Source organism: Sarcophilus harrisii, chromosome 2, assembly GCF_902635505.1.
Source record: "Sarcophilus harrisii chromosome 2, mSarHar1.11, whole genome shotgun sequence".
In the NCBI taxonomy this organism is placed as follows: domain Eukaryota; kingdom Metazoa; phylum Chordata; class Mammalia; order Dasyuromorphia; family Dasyuridae; genus Sarcophilus; species Sarcophilus harrisii.
Window position 1 is genome coordinate 476,700,220 of NC_045427.1, and position 11,923 is coordinate 476,712,142.

The following is an 11,923-nucleotide window of genomic DNA, read 5'->3' on the forward strand; positions in this document are numbered from 1 at the left end:
TAGTTCCCACAGAAGGAGTATCTAGGCAATGAAGGTCAGTGTTGTCAAATGCTGCAGAGAGGTCAAGAAGGATGAGAAAAGACCATCTCCGAGGATAACTTTTTAAAATACTCTTGAAATTATTTATTTTTAAAATTCATTTTTAAAAATCTAGAGTTCCAAATTCTTTCCCTCCCTCCAGTCCCTTGTTCACCCATTGAGGAGGAAAGTAATATGATACTTATTATGCATATGAAGTCATGCAAAACATATTCTTTTATTAGGTGTGTTCTATAAAAAAAGCAAGAAATAAGAAAATGAGAAAAATCATGTTTCAATCTGCACTCAGAATCCATCAGTTCTCTCTCTGGAGGAGGAAAGCATTTTTCATGGTAAGTCCTTTGGAATTGTCATGAATTGTTGTTTTGATCAAAGTAACTAAGTTTTCCACAGTTGATTATCATTATAATATTGTTGTTACTGTGTACAATGATCTCCTGGTTCTGCTCAATTCACATTGTATCAGTTCATAAAAGTCTTTGCAAATTTTTCTGAAACCATCCCTTTCATCATTTTTTATAGAACAAGAGTAGTATTTTATCACAATCATAAACCACAATTTGTTTGTCTATTTCTCAAATGATGGGTATCTTCTCAGTGGCCAATTCTTTGCCATCAATTGTGATTTTGAAGAGAATAGTTTTCATTTAATGATGAATATGTTAATGGCAGAATCTAAAAACATGGGTTTGTATCTTGGGGCTTTTCATGAGGAGCTATATGTCACTGGACTGTCATTTCTCTTCATTGGATGTTAACTTCCCCATCTGGAAAACAGGAAGGGTATTTGAACTCAATGATCCGTAAGGTTCTTATTAACTCCATGAGCCTATGCCTTCTACATACTTCCCACTACTTATTACAATAGTTCTCTCAGTCAATTTTCATAGCTGGAGATGTCTGGAACCATTTTCCCTTTTTATCTCTTCCAACCTAAATGCTCATAGGTAAAGACCTGGCTCAAATTCCTTCCCTCCAGGAAGGTTTCCCAGACCTTCTCACCTTAACTTTTCCTTTCCTTTAAATTCCTAAACTATTTAGCCTGCAACCTACAATTTAATACAATTATATGCAATACTGTCTCATACTATTCTCTAATTGTTTCCTATATATGAGTCTTGGTTCCCCAGAGAGCCTATGGCAGAGGGCAGAGACCAAATCTACTTCTTTTGTGTCCTTTATGGCATAGCTGCTGAGGGATGCATGGAGTAGATATTCAGTAAACGCTAGTTCTTTCTAGGATAGACATAGTACTGGGTTGAGAATCAGGAGATCCAGGTTTTTAATCTTGGTTCTGCTACTGACTTATTGTATGACCTTGGATGAATAACTCTTCCCCTCATTTTCTTCCTCTGTAAAATGAGGTGGTTGGAGTAGGTAATCTAGAAGATCCTTTTTAATTCTGATCTGTACTTCAGATCTAAATTTCTAAGTTCTGACAGGATTTCACAGAATACTCATTTCAAGGTCACTTCCATCTTTGATAATCTATATTTAAAAGTCCCTTCCTAGTCTAATATTTTCTGCATTTCTGAAGTAATGGAGACCTATTTCTTGGGAAAAGGAGTTTATCCCTTGTGTCTTAATCTAAGTGACATGTATATCCTGGTCGCTAGTTTGCAGATGGAAAAATAATCTCAGAGATGACAAGTCCTTTTGCCTATGGTCCAGTAGAGAGTCTAGACTGTTTACATCTCAGGACAGGGTCTCCTCTCCTCCCCTAAAAGCCGAGGCTGGTTCGTGAGTCTGTATGAAGGCTGTGAGTCTGAGTTAGGCAAGTTCAGTTGCAGAAAGAAACTCTGGCCCCAGATAATAGCTTTTACTTTTGTGAAGTGGGAAGTGAAAATATCATTATCCCCATTTTATAGATGAAGAAACTGAAACTCTGAGGGGTTAAATGACATTTTCAGCATCAGAAACAAGTTAGCTGCAATGTAAATGGGTGAGATGACCATTGTCCCCAGGACATGCAGTACATCTTTATTAAGAGACCTTAGCCCATTCTAGACACTGAGGGAGACGCTAAGATGAGCAAGACATGATTTGGACTATTAAAATCTATGGCAAAGGAAGAGATGATAAAAAGATACATACAAATCAAAATACTATAAGTTAGGATGAAAACATAACATAAAGTGCCATGAAATTGGATGAGGGAGGGGTAAGGGACAAGTATTTATTTGACACCTACTATGTGCCAGGCAGTGGGGGAGACACTAAGATAAGCAAGACATAGTTTGGACTATTAAAATCAGTGGAAAGAGAGGAGAGGATAATAAGAATAAGATACATATAAATCAAAATGAGTATGCTCAAGAGGAACATAAAATGCCATGAAATTGGATGGGGGGGGGGGGTAAGGGACAAGCATTATTTATTAAGCACCTACTATGTGCCAGGAACTAGACAGTTTTCCCCATCTACAAAATAAATATAATGATATTTGTACTGCTGACCTTATCATAGAGTGTACTGTGATGAATATACCCTATTGTGATAGGGATGGATTCTGGGCCTGTGATTTCATGGAGACAGGGGACTCCCACATGAGGAAATTCTCTCCATTAAAGCAGCAATTCCTCTTCTCACAGCCCCAAATCTTAGAGAATTGGTTAGAACATGGAGAGACTGAATGATTTGCCAGGTCACACAGCCAAAGTGTGTCAGGGCAGAGCCCCGGTCTTTCTCAGTTCTAGTGCCTTTCCATGTATTTTTTGTATGTGGGCACTTAATAATTGGTTACTGACTGACTGGCTTTGAGTCCAGGTCTCTCTCCATTTTGCCAAGCCGCTCCCATTCCAACCTGTAATTCCAGTCTGTAATGGACTCGAGAGATGGCAGCCAGTATTAATGAACTTTACTGGTGTGTTCCACTGGCGGCTAGAAAGGATCTTTAATATAACTAGACTAATTTCCTCATTTTAGAGGGGACACTGGGGCCCAGGGTCACACAGCCAGAGAGAGAGTGACTAACTCAGTTATGAATCTGGGCCCGGGCCTCTTGCTGGGCCTGATACCCTGTCAGAGGAATCCCATAGCACAGTACCTGGTGCACAGGAGGCATTTAATAAATGCCTGTTGGATGAATGAGAGAATGAATGAATTCTGAGCCAGAGGAAGGGGAACGAATTCATCTTGTCCATTCCTCAGCCTCCATTCTGTTCCTCACTCCAGATTGTTGCCAACTGCTCTGAAAGATCCCTGGAGAGGGAGATCCCACATACCCCCGAGGTGTTTTCTCTTCTTTCTGCGATGTGATGAATATTTTTTTCCAAATGTTGCTAATCAGCTTCTCCTCCAAGCAGGCAGCATGAGTGTGCTTCCTTCACTCTGTGGAGCCCCGGGTGCACCAGGGGCTCTTAATAAATGTTACATGATAATTAATAATATATCCCTACGGTTCCTCAATCGCTTGCATCGAGCCTCTCTGAACTCTCTCCAACATATCCGACATCTCACCCTCCCAGAGATGGTCAAAATCAAAGGGCCTGAAATTAGGCCAAGAACACTGCCTAAGTGTTAGCTATGTTTACAACAAAGTTTTAGAGGGAGGGGGAGCGCCTTCTCCCTGGGCAAGCAGGGGAAGCAGCATCGGACTGTGTGTGAATCTTGGCTCTTCTCTTGATTAGCCAGGTGGCCTTGGGGAAGCACCTTCCTCTGGGCCCCACATTTCCACCTCCCCAAAATTGGAACCCTGATTCTTTTAAGCCCTTTCCATTTCTAACAATCTGTGTTCTCAGCTGCAACATTCTGGGAAGAGAAGAGTGAAATAAACCCCCAGATTTATCAGATGCCCTCAGCAGGCCAGGTAGAGCATCCAAGAACTCAGCAGCCTGTTGTTCCCTCCCCATATCTATTCAAATTTTTCTCATGCTCCAAGGCCCAACTCAAAATCCCTCTTCCAGGAAACCTCCCTAACTGTCTCAGTCCTTAGGATTCTTTCCTGCCCCTGAGTTTTTACCTCTCTGACTGTCTTGAACACTGAATCTTGTGATATTTGTAAGATATTTATATTTATAAGAGCCACGATAAGGAATTTGGGCACCTTGGGCAAATTGAGTTTGGAGTAGGATGATGGGCAGCCAGAAGAGGTGCTAGGGAGTCCTTGGGAAGAGGTTTACAGTTTTCTAGCATTCCATATCTACTATCTCATTTGAGTCTCATAACAGAGCTTTGAGGTTTAGTATTGCAAATAATGTTATTTCCATTTTACAGAGGAGGAGAGTAAGGCAGAAAGTGGTGAAATCACTTGCCCAAAGTCACAAAGTCAGTGAATTGTGAAGTGGAATCTCTTGTCTTCTGATTTTAAGGACAAGGCTTTCCCCACATCATCACATTAAATTTGATGTGATGAGAGGCTGATGGGGCAAGAGATTTGGGGTATAAGAAGATGGGGAAGAGGTTTGGGAAGAAAGACCTTTCAATGATACTAGGACTCAGGGGAGTCTAGGATTTACAGTTAGAAGGGGCCTTAGAAATCACATATTCCAGCCCTTTACAACTGAGGAAACTGAGGCTCAAAGGATGAACTGTGCTAACCAATATCACACAGTTAGGAAGTAGTATGGTCATAACTGGAGCCCAAGACCTCTGCTTTTAAACCAAAGACTTTTATTTTCCTATTTTCTAGCAATGGGCAGTATTTCAGAGCAGGACTGTGATGACTCCATGGCCTCCCCAGCTATTCCATAAGCTCTCATCCAGGGGCAGGTGCAGAGCAAGGTAAGGCTGCCCAGAGGTGAGGGGCTCCTGCGGTTGCTCTGTTCTCCTGGCTGAGCCGAGCTGCCATTTGTGCTCTGAGTATGTAACAAAGCCCTTGAATTCTGGCAGAGGTGAAACCTCTTGGGATCAGGGTGCCTGTGGGGAGCCGAGGGAGCTCCAGGTGGCCCACAGCTGTGTGAGATCTCCTGTCTCCAAGGACCGATTGATACTGGCAATGGGAAGCTGCTTGCTGGTGGACATGTAGTGAACGGGCCTCCTTCGGGGCTATGTCGGGCTATAGAAAGGCCTGGCTCAGGGGCAGACAGAGGACCAGAGGAGCCAAGAGAATGCAGAATTAGAAAATTATACTAGAATCTTAGAGCTGGAAGGAACCTTAAAATAAAGAACACAGAATGTGGAAGCTGGGAGAGAACATCTCATCTGGGGCTCTTACTATGTTTTTTATGTCATGATCCCTTTGGAAATAAAGTCTACAGACCCCTTCTCAGAAAGTTTTTAAATACATAAAATTTGGTAAGAAACCAATGATTGGTGAAAATAAAGATGTAATTTGTTCCCATCCAAGTTCATAGACCCTACCCTAATAGCTCTCCATGGATCTCTTGGAGGTGGAGGGAGATGTAAGAACCTGGCTTAAAAACTTCTAATCTAGTCCAACTTTCTAATTTTATAAATGAGGAATCTAAGATCCAAGGAAGGGAAGAAGATAATCCTACAGTCACACAGTTTGAACTCCTTTTATAACCCAAACCTGTTTTTCTTTGCACTATATTATGCTTTATTGCTGTTCTTGGTAACCCCATGGACCATACCACGTAGGGGATTTCCTTGGCAAAGACTCCCTCTCCAGTTATTATATCATGCTACCTCTCCCTTGAAAATCCCTCAGTAGGGGGAGATTTTGCACCCAGGACTCTGCCTTCTGAGGCTTCTCCTGGGCTCTGGTTCTCACTCTGCTCCTTATTAGTTGTGTGCATAGACCAGCTTGTTGAATTGATTGTGGGGAAAGTCACTCCAACCATCCATAGTTTCCTCATTTGTAAAAACTGGAATTAATAATCAAACGCCATTGGAGCAGAGATGGATGTCGTTCTCTAAGAGGACCGTGACTTCAGGGAGGGGAGGCCGTCACATGCAGGGGAATTGGATGCAAGTAGGGAGGACTGTGCCAGGTCACCTGCCTCACTTTCCCCTCCAGAACCATCTGGGGCCGGTGGCAGGATGTAAATCAAGAGGCCTGGAGAGGGCTCCGGATGCTGTAGGAGCAGCCATTGCCTGCTCATCCATCACACCTGTGGGACAAATAGCAGCGTTTATGTTATCCGGAGCCGTCCAATCAGGTCTCAGTCTTGGGGACCCGCTATTATGGACTCCCTAGTGGGATAGTGGAAAGAGTACAGGCCTTTAATGGAGAGGTTCTGAATTAGTTTGGTGGCTCTGTCTGGTGTGCGGCCAGGTGCAGTCACTTCCTCTGAGTTTCTCCCTCTGTAAAATGAAAGGACTTCATCTCAGTGATCTTGGAAGATCTTCTAGCTCTAGATCCCACCCCTGCCCCAGTTGCCCGGCATTCAAGGCCCTGGTGACCTTGACCTCATTAAAGCTTTGCTCTAAGCCAGCTCCTCGGAGCAGACACAGGGTGAGTGAGTCCCGGGAAGAGCAGCTGCTTTGAAAATCAAAGGCACTGGGCTGTAACAAGCCCAGCTGACCCAGCCGGAGCATAGCCAAGTGTGAGGGAGAGAGCCTCCACCCCCAGCCAAGCGACTTCCTCCTTCTGCTCCTGGGCCCAGAGGAAGAGAGAGCCCTCTCACAGGCATTGGCTTCCCGGGACGCCCAGCAAAAAGCAGGAGGAGACGCGGGCATCCAGGGGGGATGCTCTCAGTGAGCTTATCAGGCCCCATGGGAGTTTATAGGCTGTCATTGGGACAGCTCTTGGCAGGGTAGAAGGGGTGGGCGTTTGTTGCTCAGTCATGAAGTGTGAGGGGAAATGGGCCACTTTCCCCAGAGGAAAGAAGATGTGGCTGTATTCCCTCATTCATCTTCCTCCCCCACAGAACCGAGCAGAGGAATCCAACCAGAGCAGTCACTTAGCGGGTTTGTCTGTCCTTTGGCGTTCCACCTCGTCCCTTAATATTGTTGTTTACTTAGAAACTCACTGATTTATGGAGTGCCTCTTGTGTACAGCTCTGTGCTCATATAATGTCAGAGCTGGAAGGGGTCAGAGGACCGCAGAGTAGAGTGGGAAGGGACTTTGGAGCTGTGCATTTTAAGAATAGGAAACAGGGATAGGGAGGAGAAACAGAGAGAGAGACAGAGAGAGACATACATACACATACACACAGAGAGACAGACAGAAACAGAGAGAAGGGGATTAGTTTAGGGTCACATAGTGACAGACCCCTGAGACTTCAAGTTATTTATTCGCTGCTCTTTCTACTTTATTATCCTGCCTCCGAGAGCAGCCCTGAAGATGCTTCTGGGAGTCTAAGATCCGTATCTTCCCTCAATTCCTCTTTCTCTCTTCTTTAGTCCATCCCCCTCTCATCACCACCACTTCACTTATTATTGTCAGCTAAGATTATGTGGAGGTATTCAGTCTATGCCAGAGAGAGACCTGGGTTTTCATGGTCTATAATGAGTTGATAATGAAATTCAATTGGAAGCCATCCCCAGGCACGTGCTCAGCTGGGCTCCGGGGTCCAAGTCCTGTGGGGCCTGGATAGGCTGTGATTCAGAGTACTGTAATTATAAAACAGCTGTGTAGGAAACCAGTTGTGATTTCTGGCTTTGTGGGTACCTCACCTTTCCTGACCTCCAGGCTCGGGGCGGGCTGGAAGGTGTTTGTGGCTTCAGAAGGCAGCTGTTTGGGGAGAGATAGATGGGGGGTGGGGGGAGAGGCAATGACTGCCTTTCTCTGGAGTAAGTGGGAGCTAATCAGGAGAGATGCATCCACTGTCAGAAATTCAGGTTCAGATCTCTCATCTCTGTGAAAATATGCTCCAGACTGCCTCATAAGACCTGGGGTCTAGCCCCAAGTTTATTGTTGATTAGATGTATGGTTTTACTTCCCTTCTTAAAACCCTTAGTTTCTTCCACTATAAAAAAACAGGGGGTTAGAGTAAGTGAAAATTTTCAATTCTGACACTCAAATTCCCAAGATCATTTTTGACCATTTATATTCTAAGGCCCATTTCAGCTCTGAAATTCAGGTCTCATTTAGCTTTGGCATTCTATGTCCTTCCAAGTCTCATGTATGTTCTGGGGTTCCTTCTAGTTCTGATATTTTATGGTCTAAAGTTCCTTTTAAGCTCTTAGTCTGTATTCCTTTTATGCTCTGCATTCTAAGCGTCCTTCCAGCTTTGATATCCTAGCATTCAATTACTCACTTATGGTGGGGAGACTGGGAGAAGAACATGGGAGATAGTTCAGGAAAATGCCAATTCCACTGGAAACTTAGGACCTATTTTTACTATAAAAACTTCATGTGACCTGTTGTGTATGTGACTTTGCCTAAGAAAAGCTTTTTAGATCACTTCTCTTTCTTGAATTTATTCTTCCTCTTTTCTTGTTCTTTTTCATGATGATTGTTTTTCTTTTCATGAGCATTACTCAGAGGGAAAGTCCCTGGGAAGGGGCTTGAGCTGTGGGTCTTTTGCTTCTTGAGGGGTAGGATGTCATGACAGGGGGAAAATTCAATCTGATGAGTCCAGGATCCAGCAGAGTAATAATAAAGAGAAGAAGTCAATTCAATTCAATTCATCCATCTTTGATTAAAAGCCATCTTTGTCCTTAATGATAAAGGAAATAGACCCAATTCTCAAGGAGCTTACAATCGAATGGAGTAAGGACAAAGGTATTATAGGTTTCAAGAAGAGGAACATAGATATAATAGAGGGATCTGGGCAATGTGCCATGAGAAGTTTATGGAAAGAGAGATCCCTATCACTTGGGGGTCATGCAGGAAGGGTTCTCAGAATGTGTGGAACCTGAATTGGGCTTTGAAGGAAAAGGAGGAACTTCAAAAGATGGATAAGGGAGAGGAATAAGGGAGTCTATTTCTCACTTGGAGGATGTGAGGATAAATAAAGAAGAATAATCTAGTTTAGCTGGATATAGAGCACATGAATGAAGAGCTGTTGTGTGGTAGGAGATATGTGTTCTGTAAAGTTCATTTGGTACCATCTTGTGGATGTCCTTGAATTCTAAAGTCAGGATGTTATACTTTTCTGAGTAGGTGGGGAATCACTAGAGACTTTGAATAACCAATAAATCAACAAACATTTATCAAGTGCCTACTGTGTGCAGGAAAAGAAAATAGTTTGTCTTGTGTCAACCACAGGGGGATATCTCTCCTAGTCATTGCCAGCAAGATCCTTGCCAGAGTCCTCCTTACGAGAACAGACTGACCTCCTTCACCATTAGGATGGCCACTTATCCAAGAGCCATTGGGGTTTCAGAAAGGGCCAAGGAGCAGTGGATAGAATGTTTGCTGCCCAGCAATTCCAGGAGCAGAATAGAGGCCTTTTGATAATTCAGTTGTGAGGGCTTGTGGAAAATGATGGTGCTGTTTGGTGGCTCAAAGAAGTGTGTTAGTATTGTACTTGGAAGTCCCTGGCTTGCAGGCCCTAGGTGATGGACGATGCTCTTGTGCTTCCCCAGGAATCTGTGGAGTGAAGGAAGATGGGTGCCTGTTCCCATGCTTTGGACATATTCTCACCAACATTGCCAAACACCTTCCACGAGGACAGAATGACATCAAGGTCAGCTACCACACTGATGGTAAATTATTTAACGTACTTGAAACTTAAAACTTGAAAAGGCTACAAGCCAAGACTAAAGTAGAGGGAGAGTTGGTGCATGATTTTTTGCTCCCAGATGATTGTGCACTCAATGCAGGTTCTGAAGTTGTGATGCTACAGAGTAGGGATTGATTTTCTGTCACTTGTGCTAATTTTGACCTCATGATTAAAGCCAAAAAACCACAGGTTCTCCACTAGCCCTCACTATATCATTTATTTGTGTTCCATCAGCTACAACCAATGGAGAGATTTTGAATGCTGTAGACAATGAATGCTCTTCACTTACCTTGAAAGTAAACTTTCCATCATCAACATAGATGATGAGGTTGATGTGTCCATTGCCAGAATTAGTTCAATATTTGGGAAAGTCCAAGGGAAAGCATAGGGGAAAAGAGGTATTAAATTGCCTACCAAACTGAAAGTCTGCAGAGGAGTTGTACTGATCTCATTGTTGTGTTTGCCTGTAAAACCTAGACAATACACCAGCATATACCAGGAAATGGAATGACTTTCATTTTAATTGTCGTAGGAAGTTTCTGAAGATCACCTGGCAAGATAAGATCCAGGACATTGAGCACCTTTCTCCAGCTGAACTGCCAAGCATTCTGACTTTCTGCAGAGAATGCAGTCATATGGGCTGATCATGTTCAGATGCCAAAAGTACGCTTTCCTAAAAGACTATTTTATGGAGATCTTACACAAGGGAGGTGCTCACCCAGAGGTAAGAAGAAGCAATACAAGATACTCTCAAGGTCTCTCTGAAGAATGTCGGGGCATGGGAGATACTGGTACAAGACTTCTTAGCAAAGAAGCTGATCTGCTACATGAGCAAAGCTGAATTACAATAGCTCAAAAGAAACATGAGATGCATAAATTTAGATATCTCCACACCAAATGTTCATATGGACCGTGTGCCCTACTGGTGGTAGAGCCTTCCGAGCTCATAGTGGCTTAATCAGTCATTGTCAGACACACTATAACTTGACTCTGACATAGTAATCTCATTTTGGTTCTCTTCAGACAAGACAACACCCAACCAACTGCGTGCCTGGCATTGCATTAGGTAGTGGGGGGACAGAGATAGAATAATCCTTGTATTTGAGAGGCTTATGTTCTACTGGGGAAAATTATATGTATACACACAATTATATGAAAATATATTCAACTGATTGTTCTAACAGAATTGATGAGCAGGTTGATTTCAGAAAAGCCTAGAAAGACTTACATGAACTTATGTTGAGTGAACCAAGAGAACATTGCACACAATAACAAGATTATGTGATAATCAACTATGATGAACATGACTCTTTTCAACAATGAGGTAATTCAAGGCAATTCCAATAGACTTAGGATGAAAAATGCCATCTGCATCCAGAGAAAGAATTATGGAGACTGAATGTAGATCAAAGTATAGTATTTTCACCTTTTGTTGTTGTTATTATTATTTGTTTGTTTTTTTCTTTCTCATGGTTCTTTGCCTTTTGATCTGATTTTTCTTGTATAGCATGATAAATATGGAAATATGTTTAGAAGGACTGCACATGTTTAACCTATAAAGGATTGCTTGCTGTTGTGGAGAGGGATGGGGAGAGAGGGAGAAAAATTTGCAACACAAAGTTTTGCAAAAGTGAATGTTGAAAACTATCTTTGCATATATTTGGAAAAATAAAATATTATTGGGAAAAATATATTCAAGGTCCAAAAAAAGAAGGAACTAGAAGATTGGGGGGATGGGTTGATGGTGAAAAAGGATCTGGAAAAGCCTCATTCAGGAAGTGGTACTCAAGCTAAACTTTGAAGAAAGCTAGACTCTCAGAGGGAGAGATGAAAAGGAAGAACATTTTAAGCAAGGGGACAGCCTTTTACAAAGACAAGAAGATGGGAAATGGAATGTTCCTCTTAGATGAAGGAGATCTAAAAGGCTAATGAGTGGAGGATTGACATGATTAGAGCAATATATGGGGTAGCCAGGTGAAGGTTGATTAAAGAATCCAGAATTGTTTCATTTTTGTCTATCTCCAGCACTGAGAACAGTGCTTGACATATTGTCAATTAGCAAGTGCTTAAGTATCTACCATAGTGTCAGACACTATGTTAAGTGCTGGGGATACAAAGAAAGGAAAAAAAAAAAACTAATCTTCATCCTCCAGGAGTTTACATTCCAATGGGGCAGACGGCATGGAAATAAATGGGTGCATGGGGCAACTAGATGATGCAATAGATAGCACAACAGTCCTGGAGTTAGGAGGATCTCAGTTCAAATCCAGCCTCAGATACTTACAGACTGTGTGACTGCATAAATCACTTAATTCCATTGCCTTGCAAACAAACAAACAAACAAACAAAATGGGTACAAACAAGACACA

General features: G+C 42.6%; 1 long non-coding RNA gene across 3 annotated transcripts; it reads left to right on the top strand.

Annotated features, from left to right (window-relative positions):
• The first annotated feature begins 337 nt into the window (after positions 1-337).
• LOC116421777 lies at positions 338-10,809 on the top strand. 3 transcript variants are annotated; one of them, XR_004232305.1, is made up of 4 exons: positions 338-371; positions 4,670-4,761; positions 9,418-9,537; positions 10,087-10,809. It is a non-coding gene; the product is annotated as an uncharacterized LOC116421777 (long non-coding RNA). The 3 variants fall into 3 exon arrangements; XR_004232306.1 differs by having other exon boundaries at positions 9,418-9,518; XR_004232307.1 differs by lacking the exon at positions 4,670-4,761 and having other exon boundaries at positions 342-371.
• The last annotated feature ends 1,114 nt before the right edge of the window (positions 10,810-11,923 follow it).